Source organism: Habropoda laboriosa, unplaced genomic scaffold (assembly GCF_001263275.1).
Source record: "Habropoda laboriosa isolate 0110345459 unplaced genomic scaffold, ASM126327v1 scaffold187, whole genome shotgun sequence".
In the NCBI taxonomy this organism is placed as follows: Eukaryota; Metazoa; Arthropoda; class Insecta; order Hymenoptera; family Apidae; genus Habropoda; species Habropoda laboriosa.
The window spans coordinates 8,624-24,697 of NW_017100299.1; positions in this window are offsets into that span (position 1 = coordinate 8,624).

Consider the following 16,074-nt stretch of genomic DNA (forward strand, 5'->3'; position numbering starts at 1 on the left):
CAGTTTCAAAGACTTCCGAGTGCCCTCCTGCCCGACCGAAGGGAGGGACTCAAACTGGCCTCTCTCTTGTCCTCCTAACACCGGCAGAGTAGGGGAGTAGTGCCCCGCTCCGCTTTAACCCGTGGACCACGTGCTCCGATTGAGGGGAAGAGAGACCTGCAATACCTCATTGTTGGAGACGGCGCCAGAGGGAACTAAGCTGCCTCCGCGGTACCGCAGCCGCTATCATGACGGTGGGAGCGGTCTAGTCGGTGGGCAGGCTCTCTGCCCGCCCCTCTAGCGGCCACTCCCCCATGCCAGCCTCGCGGGGTTGCTGCGTTCGCGCTCTTGCTCCACGGCCTCTTTCTGCAACATAACTGTCTCGCAGAAGGAGGCGCGACTCACCACTTGTCTCTCCCCTCCAGCATTGAACTCACCAATGGGGGGAGGACTTGCCTCTGGGAGGCCAGCGTATGCTGGGGAGTGTCCACTTCTGCTCCGTAGTTGTGGCACTGCGTCGTCGCCTCCTTTCCGATTTGACACAGGTTCTCACTAAAGCATTCGTGTCCAGTGAGCACCTGTGCCAAACGGTAGGTGAGTCCACGAATCGAATTTACACAAAAACACGCAGAAGTACTGTCCGACAAACCTAAAGTGAAGCCTCTGACGTCACACAGGGCCTAAAAGTGGGAGATGTAGGGGAACTTGCGACGGCTCACTGTTAGGAAGCCAATAGGGATAGAATAAGGCTATCGTAGTTACTTTTAGGTCTTCCCTTATAGTCAGCCAATAGGAATAGAATAAGGCTATCGCACTTACTCTTCTATGAACAGTCGGGTCTCGTTCGAGCAGTCGGTAAACAGATGAACAGTCAATAATTCACCGGAATGATATTTTCAAGCGCCCGAAAAGAAATTAAGTTTACGTCGCGCAGACACTATAAACAGGCGAACAGATGCCTGTGCGACGCCAAACGACGTGCATCATAGTAAACTTTATTTTTTTATCCCATGTTCCTAAAATTTTTCTATTATTTCGATAAGCTTATTTTACAGGTTCAAATTCAAGCAATCCAATGGTATTTTTTCCAAATTATTCTGAGTGGGAACAGTATCAAATTATCAATTGAAACTTTAGCTGCGATTATTGTTATGTTTGCTAATAATAAATAAAATTCAGAAAGGGCATATCTTTACCTTTGAAATGAGCTCAAGGTCGAAATATTATCTTTAAACAAAGCCGAAATATTACGGTTAAAGTGACGACATGTCGTCTGATTTTGACAAATTTTTCAAAATTTTAACATTAAATAGTGACTGTTTGATGGCTTTTATTGGCTGTAAAAAGTGGCTGTTGGTCTGTGGTGGCACGCTATTTTTCATTGCAATCAGAAATTTTTTAGCTCCTTAAGCAATTTTTTAATGCGCTGAAATCTACTTTTATTACTTAGGAATAGGAAAAAGATATTTACATTTTAGTTTTCTAACTTAAAAAATATTAATACATTTCTTGAGGCTTCCTTTAGTTTGCGCTATTAAATATGTCTTACGCGCCAACAGGTAAGAGGAAAGGCGACCAAATAATTTTTAGTTTTCCGTTTTTTTATCAGCGTGCGACATTATCGACAGCTGACTTAAATTCGTTTGTCTAAACCATTTACCTACAACGCAACTTCTCCTCAAGCGCCTGCATTGTAAGACCCAAGAGTAGTGGGGATATTTTGCCTCCATTTTGCTAGACTGTGACGTCAGAGGCTTCACTTTAGGTTTGTCGGACAGTATGTATGTCAATCGTAGAAAATCGATTATTGATGGTAAAGGTATGTGTTTCTGGGACTATTACTGATATTGACTGTTGGACAATCTGAAGGGAGGTAGGAAAGTGATAGAGGATAGGCGAAAAAGGAAAAGTTAGGGCGTTTCGTCCTGGGCCTCCTAGTGGACTCGTCAGTAAGGGTTTCTAGGAGACCCGTGTCTTAGACGCGAGAGGGACTGAAAGGACTCAGGTCAGAAGGTGTATATATACAAATAGGAGCCTTTATGACGACTAGCGAGAACTTGTGGTTAGTCCGTACCTCTAGTGGCAGAGCGTAGGAGGGTCGCTACAAATCCATTGTTTAGCTTTATTTAAATGTTTATTACGCCACAATAGGTGTTTAGCATTTAAGTCGCCTATAATTACATATATGCGATTTCTTCTTTAAGTATGGTTTTATGTGCCCTTTGAAATCGTCAATGTCATTAGGGCGTCTGTATATACCAGTAATTTTTAAAGAAGTATATAAGGAAACTTCGATCGAGAGACTACTAAAAAGGTGGAAGACTAGTTAAACATGGTATGGCTAAGCGACTTGGTCCATCACAGGGGACAGCAATTATAACTCCACCAACCATGTTTCGTGTCGGAGCATGGCATATATTACATCCGATAAAATACAAAAGAGGAAGTTGTTTGAGGCTAGTGTCGGTGAAAACTGCCATAGTTGTCTGATAGGAGGCCAGCAAGTTGTGTAGGTCTGGTATTAGCATCGTGATACCATTAATATTAATGTTTATGATTGTGTAAGTCATTGAGATAATTTGGACAAAAATGGAAGGCTTTAAGGATTTGCTGGATATACTGAACGAGAGTGGCAGGTATTTGTTGAAAAAATAAAGTGAAAAGATTCGATATATCTATGATGAGTGAGTTAGGTTCATCGTTGGATTGTGTAGTATCTTCTGAGGCTCGAACAAAACCAGGAATTGACTGACTTCTTGGTGGAAGCTGTGGAAAGGACATGTTAGGAATCTTGATGTTTGCCGCTAATATAAATATTTATATGTTTAGTTCTGGGAATTAAATATTCTACAGAATGTCACATTTCGACCTCTAGATTCATCCTTCCAAATTTCATCAAAATGCCCGAGGGTCAACTGTAGAGTCTCCTTGTGAGCTTCCAATTTCTTCAGATTCAATTAATGCTGGTAAAGATATGTAGTAATGATTACGAATAATTTAAAGCTTATTATCAATAGAAGCCTTCTTCGATATAATTAACAGTTTTGAAAACATTTCAGCTTTGATTCTTAGGTGACTCACCCGGTATATACAGTTTTGATCCGTAATAAGCACCTCGCACGGGACCGACCAGTTGCTTATTACGGACCAATATGCTATTCGGCTTGATTTTGTTTTCGAACGGGACGAGAGAACATGGAGAGCGAGCGAAAGGCTCGAGATATACATTATGTGTATAATACGCCAGGATCGCTAATGCTAGAGTGAGAAATAATTACGATCGAATGAACAGTGACGTGGTTTAGTAAAAGAAGAATAGAATATGTATAAAGATTTGTGGCTTGTCTCACTCGTTCTCGGGTCTCTTACTCGGTGGGCAACTTCAAATAAAGAAGAGGGGATAGTGAGTTGCTTATTTCGGATCAAGACTGTACTTACTGTACATCGGGTAACGCTAATGCCGACGGTACATCAGATTTGAAATTTAATATCTCGACAATGTCTAGTGCACAATGCGAATGTGTGTAGTGTTTTGAAAACGTTTCAACGCCAGCTACAATAATATGTAATAAAAAGTAAGAGTTTCCATTTAAAAATTTAGACGTAACCTTGATAAAACTTTTCAAGGTCATCGCAAGGTCAAATAAATATAAGCATCATATGTGTCCCTTGGTACCTTACCATTTTTATCTCAAATATTTTTTCGCGTCATCCATATTTTTTGAGATATTTACACGTTTTCAAATAAATCATACATACTGTATATTGTTACAATGATGAGAACTTTTTACGGTCATAGTATATTAGGTCGTTGAATTCGTCTTGATATCTCCTATAATTCTATGAACTTAAAAATACATAGTCCCACTTAAAAAAATTATAGTGACCTTCATTTTTTATCGAAGATAAACGTTTTTGGCTATTTTTAAATCTGCAATTTTTTGCCGATTGAGTACTGACTAAGTTTTGTTCACAACATAATTTGTCAGATGATCGGCAGTGACGCACTGTATATCAAAGGGTATCGCGTGATCTCGCCCGAGCCAGTCCGACGTTTTCTGACCTGACCCGAAAATCTCGGGCTACCCGACAGTCTGATTACCCGAAAGATTTGGGCCGAAATTCGAAACAATCGGATTACCCGAAAGTTCATATGTTCGAGAACCCACCTGACTTTTCGTATGTTCGGGAATTTACCCGACCCGTCCGATCCGGGTTCAAAATGTCGGATATCTTTACACCCCTACTAATTATGCGATTATCGTGTCTTCTGGAGTAGTAGATTGCTATCGGATTCGAGAACCCACCTGACTTTTCGTATATTCGGGAATTTACCCGACCCGTCCGATCCAGGTTCAAAATGTCGGATATCTTTACACTCCTACTAATTATGCGATTATCGTGTCTTCTGGAGTAGTAGATTGTTATCGGTAAACGTTGAATGTGAGTTACGTTTATAAAAATACTACAAATATGTGGGAGTGGAGGCGAGAGCGAGGGTGAAGGAAAGTAAGAGAGGGCCGCATTGGCTGCGTGTGTGTGTGAGTTGTGGGGGTTTGGTATGAATGGCCTGTAAAGGAAGAACGAATGGAAGACGATCGTGCGTGGCGTGTTTGTTATGTTTAGACAACATGGGTTGTCAACAGGCGATATGAGGGAACAGCACCGGCGTCGCGTGGGGTTACTTTTTATTATAATAAACGCAAAAGTATTTAACAAAATCCCACAAATATTACTCAAGAAAAAATTGAAAGAGCATGATAATCCATGAGTCCTCGTCTTAGACAATGTATCGCCGCCAGTGGACATCATTTTGAGCATTTATAACATAACCAGTACATCACATACACTGCCTTGGATTTTGATCATTTTTTTAGTGTTTTTGGTCATCTCAAGGTCATATTGAGATATGTTTGAATGTATTTTAAGATGCGCTACAAGATGTAATATAAAAGAATTTCAATCTGATGAATATAGAGGGTGTGGGATGACTGTCATCTTGTTAGCCACTAAAAATTCTCGTGTACGTACTAACATTTCCTCGAGAACGGGATTTCTGTCCAAGAATCCAAAATCATGGTCATTTGATTGATCATTTACCGGTTCTATCGCACGCTGTTATACTCTTCTTATTCTATTTGTGTAAGATCAAATTTTGCTAGCAAGCATCATAATTCGAAAAGATGTTTATTTCCTCATTTATTTGCTTCCTATAGACTTGCTAAATTCATCAAAAATGTGGTATAATTTTCATATGTCCAAGAACCCAAAATCATGGTCATTTGATTGACCATTTACCGGTTCTATCGCACGCTGTTATACTCTTCTTATTCTATTTGTGTAAGATCGAATTTTGCTAGCAAGCATCATAATTCGAAAAGATGTTTACTTCCTCATTTATTTGCTTCCTATAGACTTGCTAAATTCATCAAAAATGTGGTATAATTTTCATAGTTAAAGTATCTTCCGTCGTATCCTTGAAAATCGTTAAGAAATTGTTTGCAACTGAAAAACATTTACAAAAAAAAATGATTGTTTATCTTGTTATGCAATGTGAAGGCCCGAATGCGGCCCGAATACGGCCCGAGTTCGGACAAACCGATGTATAGGTATCACCGGGAGCCACTAGGTTAAAGATTTAAGGACCTCGCAGGTTGTAATTGTTGATACATTTGGAGCAGTGAAGGTACATACACTATACTGCGGCATTATTTGTGTTCAAATCATATCATTTATCAATAAAAGTAAGAATTATATAGCAAGTATTATTGTACATGATCCTTTGTACTATTTGCTTTAACAAATTCGTTCTAAAGTGCATCCAAATAAAAGTAATGTATTTACCAATAATAATTTACATGCAAAATAACATGGGAAGGTGTTATTAAAAAATAATATGATTATGATTTGTAATCTACAGCTACACAAAACAGTGCGTTAGTGTTGTCAGTAAAAAAATCTTCAGATAATCATTGTAAATGAATTCTATAACATTTCATATTCTTATATTAAAGAGTGCATTAATTTATTTAATAGCATTGTTTATAATTTGAAATTTAACTTGTAAATTGTATAATAGTAAAAACTAATAAATCTATTATTTCCTTAAGAACAAAATTATTTATTTGCACAGGTGAAGTAAAGTTTATCAAAACATAGTATTTTACATTTGAATAATTATAATCCTTGTATGCCATAATCAATTAAATGCAACAAATGTTGCCAGTGTTGGTAATCTTTAATACAGTCGCAGTTAAACGTCCTGTGATTGTGAGAATCGTTAGGAAAGTACTTTCCCATGCATGGTACTTCTTCCATCGTTAAAAGGAAAGGTTAACTAGAGATAGTTAAGGCTGTGCTTTGCTACAAAGTAGGTTATGATTCTCTCATCAAACGCATCCTTATAAAAATAATGAATAGAAGTGTCGAAAAATAAAGGACAAATAGTAGTATCAATGTATTAGAAACTCTTTCCGAAATCCGTGTTTCTTCATTAAGAGTAGTTATTTTGGGAACAAACATTTGTATTACTTGCAATTACTTTGATATTATGCAACACTTACATGCAACAATACATTATACAGTTATTCTTCCATATATGGATTGTAATACTAGATGAGACCATATTTTTCTTTGTAGTAAGATAAACGTTGCCCTATTTTGTCACTTTTTGTGTCAATCAATATATTTTTATTTTATTTCTATTTTTAATTATTTACATTTTTATATTACATATTTTTATATTAATTATTTACAGTTATTTTTACTTTCCATTATTATGTTGTCGTACATGATACGGTTTTGAAGGATCGCAAAGGTGATAAATTATTCCTTTTAAATAAATCTTTAACGTCACCTTCGATTTCTTTATGTACAATCCTATAGTTTTTTTTCTATTACCTAGCAGGCATTCAGACCAATTCAACGAGCCTGATACAAAATATTTCTTTTTTCTAATGGAATGCTACAGTGATTAAAGCATTGAGAAGTCTCTTGAAGTTCGAACTTATTTAAATTCGCAATATTGTGTTTAAAATGCCGACCGCTAGTCTGTGTGCACTTGTGTAAAAGAAAGCTTCCTGTTCTATTTCGGTGTAGCATTTCAAAAGCGATATTCTATTAGTAAAATGTAATACACAAGATTATGAAAATTCATCCTCTTAGTGAGTATATATTGTGAAATAAACGGTTTCGAATAATGCCACGCGAAATATGGTTTTTTCTCTGTCGCACTTAAAATTTGTAGCCACCCGGACATTTTCAAAATCTGAAGTGAGAGTTACAACTCTTATGTTAGGGTTTCATTCGTACGGTTTATGGTATGATCGTAACGGACAGCTATTTTTGAGTTCCAGATTCTCATTTATTATTTTACGTGTGTTGAAATCCATCTTGCCGAGGAAAGGTAGAATTGTTTTGTTGCATTTTTAGAAATTTCTGCCTTTCGCGCTCAATATTTTCCGAATAGAGTTTCTGAAAGGATAACTATTTGTAACGGTCTGCTGACCGAAGAGACAATTTGCACGATTACCAAATTTCATCGACCTCGCGTGAACATCTTCCGCATTTTCAAGTAAGGTGCGCTAAGGGCGCACTGGAAGGGTGTTGACGACATTGTTAGACACGTTGATTGGTAATTGAAATTGTTGATCATCAGCCAATTAATATGTATCTAACGGAAAGCGTCTCAAGGAGGTACCAGAGTCTAAATTTTTTAAGCAGTTTGGAAAGACAACTGCAGGAGAGCAGACGTATCTTCAAATTCTGTAGTTGTCATTAGCCGAAATAAGAACACACTGCTCATACATAGTTTAATCGTCAGTTAGGCGATAGAAGATAAGTTTCATTGTTCCCAAATACTTGGGTGGTCCTTCGAGAAATTTTTAATTAGCACACCACGTACAAAGACAAATCGTAGCTCCAACATTATTGTTAATTATCGCGGGCAAAACACCTTGCGCAATGCATCTAGTAAACAGTTCTCCAAGAATCCCTGCTTCCTGGGTCAATGGCAACAAAACAATTTTGTACTTGGCTTGGGTCACAAAATGTAAGATTTCCAATGCAACGAAGAGCTAAAATCAACCTCACCTCAGGTAAATGAAATTTCTCCGGAAAATCGATAGCTTCGTAAACGATTTTATTACAAATAAGTGTCATGGTACGATGCCCTAGTCTTTTCACGATTCTTTTATGCTGAAGTTTTCGAAAATGTAACAGAAAATAATAGGCAATGCGGTTTATCAGTCTTACATGTTGTTAAATAGAGAATAAGCTAGGAAAACTAATCAGAAGCAATTCTCTTTGCTCGATTCCTATTTATTAACTAAATTTGATCAAATTGTAAGATACGTTAAGTTGTATATGCCTACACTCTTCATTAAGAGAGAATTGCTGACGAGATATTATCAATTAAGGTTAATCATATCTCAAATTGTACAATACAAACAGTCAGTTTCAAAAACAGTATAGACATACTCAACGTTACAAAGTTTACAAGCTAATGAAGTTTCGTTAAAGAACAAGCTGTACACTTCAGAAGTTTTATACATTAAGCAGGTTAGACGTGCAAAAATTTGTCTTTTATCTGTCTCGATAAAAGACAATGTAACTGTAAGTAAATATGTCTAGCATTCACCTAAAAAGATTATGTATGAGTATCGTAACATTGTCTCAAACGATCTTAAAACCTTAACTCCCCTTTCGATGAAGAAGTAAGTAGGTTTTCATATTATTCAGATTAGTGACCCTGCAGTCCCAAATGCTTGCAAAGACCTGTGTATCTACTCCGCAGGAATCTATTCGGCAATTATTCGCCTCAGAAATAAAAAAGTTGCTGTAATAAATTGAACGCCCTATAAGGTTTACACTGCGTACCGCAACTATAAAACCATCTTAAGATTTCCTAGTTCCAAACAATACAGTTTACAGGAAATTGAAATAAATGTACGATAGGAAAGAAAATGTTGGAAAGCTATATTTCAAACGACATGAAACCAATAAATTTCAAAACAAAGCAAAACAATTCAGCGATATGGTTTTTATGCTATGTTATAATTGGAATCAATACAAGAAAATTCATTATAAAAAAATGCTGTTAGTAACTACATTATAATATTTTAGTAATATGTAGGGCCTCCTTTGTTTGCAATAAGGTCAAAAATTTGACATGCTTCTCGTATCTCACTCCATTCTTTTAGAATCGCTGTTTTTAGCTCTGACAGAGAAACAATTGCTTATTGTTAACATAATCTTTTCGAAGAAGGATATCGTACACATTTTCTATCGGATTTTAGTCCGGGGAGCAAGTGGGCCACTCTATAACGTTCACTTCATTGTTTTGAAGCCATGTCATAGTTGTACAGCTAGTATGTTTGGCAGCATTATCTTGCTGGAAAATTCATTGTACATGGTTTTTGCTACACATAAATGGAAGTAAATAGTCTCGCAATAAGTTTACGTATTCTTCACTATTTATTTTCGATTATGGGAAGGCTCATTCTCTCAACGCAGAAAGCTCCCCAGACCATAAGGCTACCGCCTCCAAAATTTCTTTTGGAAAAATATTGAGGTTCTTTGCGAATATCTCTCCAATATGAATGATTTCCATCAGGACCATCCAAATAAAATTCTTTTTCGTCGGAAAATATTGCCTGTAAAAATTTCTTTTACAAAATCTCTGAAAATGAAGTAAATAAAGTGAATTACCTGATTCCAGTCTCTACACATGTTGGCACGTGCGTACCTTATCCTTTGCTCTTTATGTCGAGGCAAATGTCGTTATGCAGATTTACCCTTCAATATGTTTACTGTTTTTGATAATGCGATGTATCGTTGAACGGGAAACATTTAATTGCAGTTCTGACTTAATTTGAGTAAGGCTTTTAATGGAATTGTTAAAAGTACCTATTAATAATTTGACGTTCCGAACAGGCAAAAAGCTTTTTTTGGGGGGCCTCCCTTCTTGTTTAAATCATAACCATCTAGATTGTTTAGAAATTCCACCACAATATGGTGCCAACGATTTATTCTACGAGCAAGTTCGCAAATTTTCAAATTTACTTATCGAAACGCTAATATTTTGCTTTCTTCTACTGCATTCAAATATCTTTCACGTGGCATTATGACACTTGAAATTCCTAACGTACACAGCTGGTTTGTAGAGACAGAACTGACAGAAACATTAATTATAAGACAGTATTTAGGGTAACTGTGCCTAATATGGAACATCTGACTTTAAAAGCTTGCCAAACATAGACATGCTTTTTTAAAAAACAAAATTAATGTTAAAACACGACAAAATTAATAGATATTCGTATGTTAATAGTTAATTATGCACAAGTTTAAGTGTCTTGAAGTTGTAGTAAAAAATGTAAAAAAAAGTGAAAAAGTGAAACCTAATATGGAACATCTAGGAAATTTGTAAAGAAATCTCAAAAAACTTTATTTTTACTATGAAAAATGAATATTTATATAAATAAAAAGGACAAATAAATAAATATACGACAAAATTAATAGATATTCGTATGTTAATAGTTAACTATGCAAAAGTATCTTGAAGTCATGGTAAAAAAAATGTAAAAAATGTCAAACGCGTCGAGTTGAATAAATGGATAGGAAATTTGTAAAGAAATCTGAAAGAAATTCATTTTTTACTATGAAAAATGAATATTTATATAAATGAAAAAGACAAATAGACGAATGTCTTCCACTTTTGGAACGTGGTCCAAAGATTTTCTTTTAATTTTTGGTGCTACAACTTTCATCTGTAGCATCAAAATTATGCAATATATTGTAGTACAATAATATAAGTACTTATAATGGTAAAAATATAATGTAGTACTATATAATATTAATAAGGAACATGCACCCAATATGGAAACTCAACGTGTTCCATATTAGGTAGTTACGCGCCGCGAGGTTTCGGAATCGGAGTGGTGGGTTGATTCGCTTGGCTTATTGGTTAGAGTAGGGTAGCAGATGGGAATGGTTCGGACGAACCGGTGTATAGCTAACACCGGGAGCCAAAGATAAGACTTTTCGAGGACAAACAACGTTTGGATAACACCGGAAGCCACAAGGTTAAAGGGTCGTGAATCTCACGTATTCTAACAGTTGATATTTCTTGAACGCTAAAGATATATCGTCGTGGGTCTTCTTTGATCGTTACTAATATTTACACAGGATGGGTTTGGTTGAAATGAGCGAGTATGATTTAACAACCAGATATATTCTAGTATAGCATTGAAGTTACAAGATACAATGATCCAATGATTAGTTACAATGAAAGTTAAATAATTGAATTAGTCAGTTCTCGGCTTGGCGAGAATATTCTTTCTCGATTCTCGATATTGAGAATATAATTATAAAATGCTGGAAAGAGACTACAACCCAACCTTGCTCGCGTCAACGTTCCGAATGGCAGAGTAACGTTCTGTCTCAAGACTAAACCCCGAGTGTCGAAACCTAACCTTTTATATACCCCGAAAACTGTATTTTTCGGTGATGAGAGGGTTAGATTCCGTGGGAGCGGAATGGATTCGTTTCGTGCTCTAGCCCTTATCGCTAGTCAGGGGTTGCAAGATAGATTAAATATGTACTCGGCGCCGCCGTGTCGGTTAGACTGCATACGTAACAGTACATACATATTTCGACAGAAAAATAATCATTATATTAAGAAAAACAAAACTTTTGAAGACTCGAAAACAAACATGTTTTATGAATAATTATGCAAAAGTAATATTTTTTTACCTTATCTTCGCTAAAAAATTTCACTATTTAACTCGTCTCTCAAAAACTTTTATACGCTTTCAAACAACAATCAACTTCGCATTCAACGCCAGACTTGTAACTAAACAAATGTGAATATGATTGCCTTTCGTTTCTAATGAAATATCTTACACTATTTCCGATTGATTTTATTACTTATGTATTTGCCGAGATATGTATTACAGTGTCCCATATTATATAGGTACAGTTACCCTATATTCTTGGTTCTACAGTTATGAAGCAGCGAATAACGATATTTCTGTATTCTTGTATTCTGTTTGGGTGTCTATTGTTAGTGTTTTATTTTGAAATATATTTTTTCAACGTGCTTTCTCCAACCACATATTTCGTTCAATTCAGTTTAGGATATATCATTTGAAACTTAACAATTTTAGGGTGATTCTATAGTTGACACGAAGTGTACACTAAACTAAATAAAGAACGCTGGTTTTGGTGTCACTCCTTTGTCGTTAGGCTTCAGTTGTTACGTGCATCTGCTGGATGGTGCTGTCCGGGTTTTAGTTGTAGCGGTATTTTCGTCTGGAAGGACGTGTCTAGGAAAGACGTCAATGCCAGAAGTCCAGTTTACTCAATAAATATACTTTCCGTATCATTGCAGCGTTGCACACAAAAGAACCAAAAAGAAGAAACTCGCATCCGTTTCCCGCAGTTTTTATATCCTCGGCCTTAAACCAAACTCTAACCTAAATCGTAATCTATTTTTTTTTTCTTTTTTGGGTTTGGTGGTGGAAATCTTGGACAAGACACTCCTCCTCTCCCGGGGGAGGAGGGGTAATGCCGGATTTCTACTAGATAAAACCACCGCGATGATCCTCGTCGGACGCGCTAGGGAGGGTGGAAATCTTAGACAAGACACTCCTCCTCTCCGGGGGAGGAGGGGTAATGCCGGATTTCTACCAGATAAAACCACCGCGATGATCCTCGTCGGGCGCGCTAGGGAGGGTTCCGGGAGCTGACTACTTCATCTACAGCCCTCCCCGAGGCTGTGGCTTGCGCTAAAGGGGTCGCTATCAAAGGAGACCAGGTCTCCCGCCTTGATCCCTTCGCGGACCCTGTCACTCCCTGTGATTCTCAGTTACGGCGTTCGAGATGCATGACCGCCATTTGCCTCCTCTCTCTCCCTCTCTCCACAGCCTCCTTCTGCAGCATCACTTGTTCACAGAAGGAGGTCGCTGCGTTTCAGGATCATAGCATAGTTTTTACTAGTGCCGGCGGCGAGAGGTCCTGGCCTATCTCCTCAATCAGGACCCGGCGCTCCACGAGGGTGTGTTGCGCCGAGTCCCGGCGTCCTTCGTCGCATCCACCTGACACCTCCTTGCCAATCCGGTTCAGGAACTCATTGAAACAATCATGCCCGGTGAGTACCTGGGCCGTGCAATAGGTGAGCCGCCTTCTGCCACGTCCAGTCAGCTGTCCAAACTGGGCAGAATTGCCCCAATAGCGCGCTAACCAGAACATCCCTCCAAGTGTGTTTTCCACCTGGCCAGCGCGCCCAATCGTAACCTCTCTTAACCTAACTGCTGCCAACTTACAATTAGTGACTATACATATAGGAATTTTATTACTACACTGGTAGAGTGCCGTTACATGGTGTGGTCACTACGGGAATGACACTCGAAATAAACGATAACAAGTGGATAATGTGTAGATATAATTATAAATTTCATTATAACAAAACTTGAACGTGAAATATATAAATTAATGCCTTTGAACGTGTTTTTCTTTTTCTTTTAAAAACCGTAGTGGCGTGCTAGTCGCTGCGCGGTCGCCACATTGGCTTGAAGATGCCTGTCCGTCTAACATTTCTCAAGGTGTAAGTTAGTGATGAACCTTTCTACGTCAAATCGCACAGAATTGCGGTCATAGTCATCTACTTTTTTCAAACTCGCAGGATTTTTTGATATCCTTGAGAAACGAAATTGTGTAAAATTTTAGGATTCTCAGTTACGGCGTTGGAGATGCATGACCGCCATTTGCCTCCTCTCTCTCCCTCTCTCCGCAGCCTCCTTCTGCAGCATCACTTGTTCACAGAAGGAGGTCGCTGCGTTTCAGGACCACAGCATAGCTTTTACTAGTGCCGGCGGCGAGAGGTCCTGGCCTATCTCCTCAATCAGGACCCGGCGCTCCACGAGGGTGTGTTGCGCCGAGTCCCGGCGTCCTTCGTCGCATCCACCTGACACCTCCTTGCCAATCCGGTTCAGGAACTCATTGAAACAATCATGCCCGGTGAGTACCTGGGCCGTGCAATAGGTGAGCCGCCTTCTGCCACGTCCAGTCAGCTGTCCAAACTGGGCAGAATTGCCCCAATAGCGCGCTAACCAGAACATCCCTCCAAGTGTGTTTTCCACCTGGCCAGCGCGCCCAATCGTAACCTCTCTTAACCTAACTGCTGCCAACTTACAATTAGTGACTATACATATAGGAATTTTATTACTACACTGGTTACATGGTGTGGTCACTACGGGAATGACACTCGAAATAAACGATAACAAGTGGATAATGCGTAGATATAATTATAAATTTCATTATAACAAAACTTGAACGTGAAATATATAAATTAATGTCTTTGAACGTGTTTTTCTTTTTCTTTTAAAAACCTTCAACTGTTTTTGCTACTTCCTTCACTCTTGTCGGAGACCAGTAGTGGCGTGCTAGTCGCTGCGCGGTCGCCACATTGGCTTGAAGATGCCTGTCCGTCTAACATTTCTCAAGGTGTAAGTTAGTGATGAACCTTTCTACGTCAAATCGCACAGAATTGCGGTCATAGTCATCTACTTTTTTCAAACTCGCAGGATTTTTTGATATCCTTGAGAAACGAAATTGTGTAAAATTTTAGCTACAGCTTCGGGCCACAATAACTTCCAAGCCGATTTTAAACACCTAACAGACACGTCCTTTCAAGCAGCGATAATTAACCCTAGCATTCTCAAGTCTCGAGCCGTCACGCGGAGTCCCAACGGAGGGGTTCCTTGAACCCACACTACTTTTTACTCATTTATCCTAAAAAAAATTGTTTTTTGTAAAAATTTTTGTAATATTTGAACATGTGATGCTTTATGAACAATATAGCATATTTTTTGCGTTGTATTTATATATGTATATATTTATAAAAAAAATAATATTATATGATAGAGTGTATACTAACATGAAACTAGTCTGAACTTGATTCTTCTCGTAATTCGCCTGATGTTATACATGAATATTTATATAGAGTTATACATCTTTCCTTCCCAATTAGTTCTGTCCCAATTAGTATCGTCGCCGTACTGTTATTGCGACGCGTAGTCAGTTTTCTTTTTCTTATACAATGTATTTTTTACATATAGCAACGGGGACTTCTGAATATTGAACTTAAATGTGAACACGACGATAAATAATTTTTTGAGAATTTTTAACACGAGGGAAATAGTCCTAATTTAAGGTTTTCCAACTTGTGGGTTCGAGGAACCCCCCCTTTGGGAATGCTAGGGTTATAGAAAGAGTATCTGCTATATTAAAATGACTCTTCTAAAAATTCTTCAGTGTCATATCATTGAAAGAAGTAGTAGTCTTGAAACATTTCCCGAGTAGTGTCTTAGCATACAGTTCTTAAAAATATGTGATCATTTGTTGATCCATGGGCTGTAGAAGGGGTGTCGCATTAGGTGGCAAAAAATGTACTGATTCACAGAATCAGTACTTGTATTAGGGGTCATAGCACTAACAATAAGTTCCTCGAACGATAGTTTAACTTCTTCGCAGATAATCGCTTCACGGACGCTATCACCAGCCATCTGTTTTCCTATAAACTATATTAACAGAAGCAATTCCATTTGTGCTGTGATGGTACAACGTAACATACACGTAACAACTAAGCTACTTAATCTGCAGATTCCTTTTACAACTATTGCATTTTTTATTTCTTCTTTGTTTTTCAAAATTGTACTTATTGTAGATTTAGCTATACCATATTCACAGCTTAGATCTTCTACACTTTTTCCACTTTCTTGTTTCGAAATTATTTCTTTCCTGATATCTAAGCTAATTTATTTTCTTATTCTATTTTTCTGGCTCATGACTAAAATTATATATGTAATGGAATAATAAAATGTGTCTTTACTATTAAAAGATAAATAATTAGTGTTCGGGTCGCGTAATGTTCGATGCTTAAGTGCCGAACCGGTACGCGAGTTTAATCACACCTTGATTTATTCAGTGTGAAATGCTAAGAGTGATTTGCAACAGAGTGATACTTGAGGTGATGTCGCCACGAGACTATCAAAATACTAATTTTCGTAAGACCAACTGCCAAGACTTCCAAAAAAG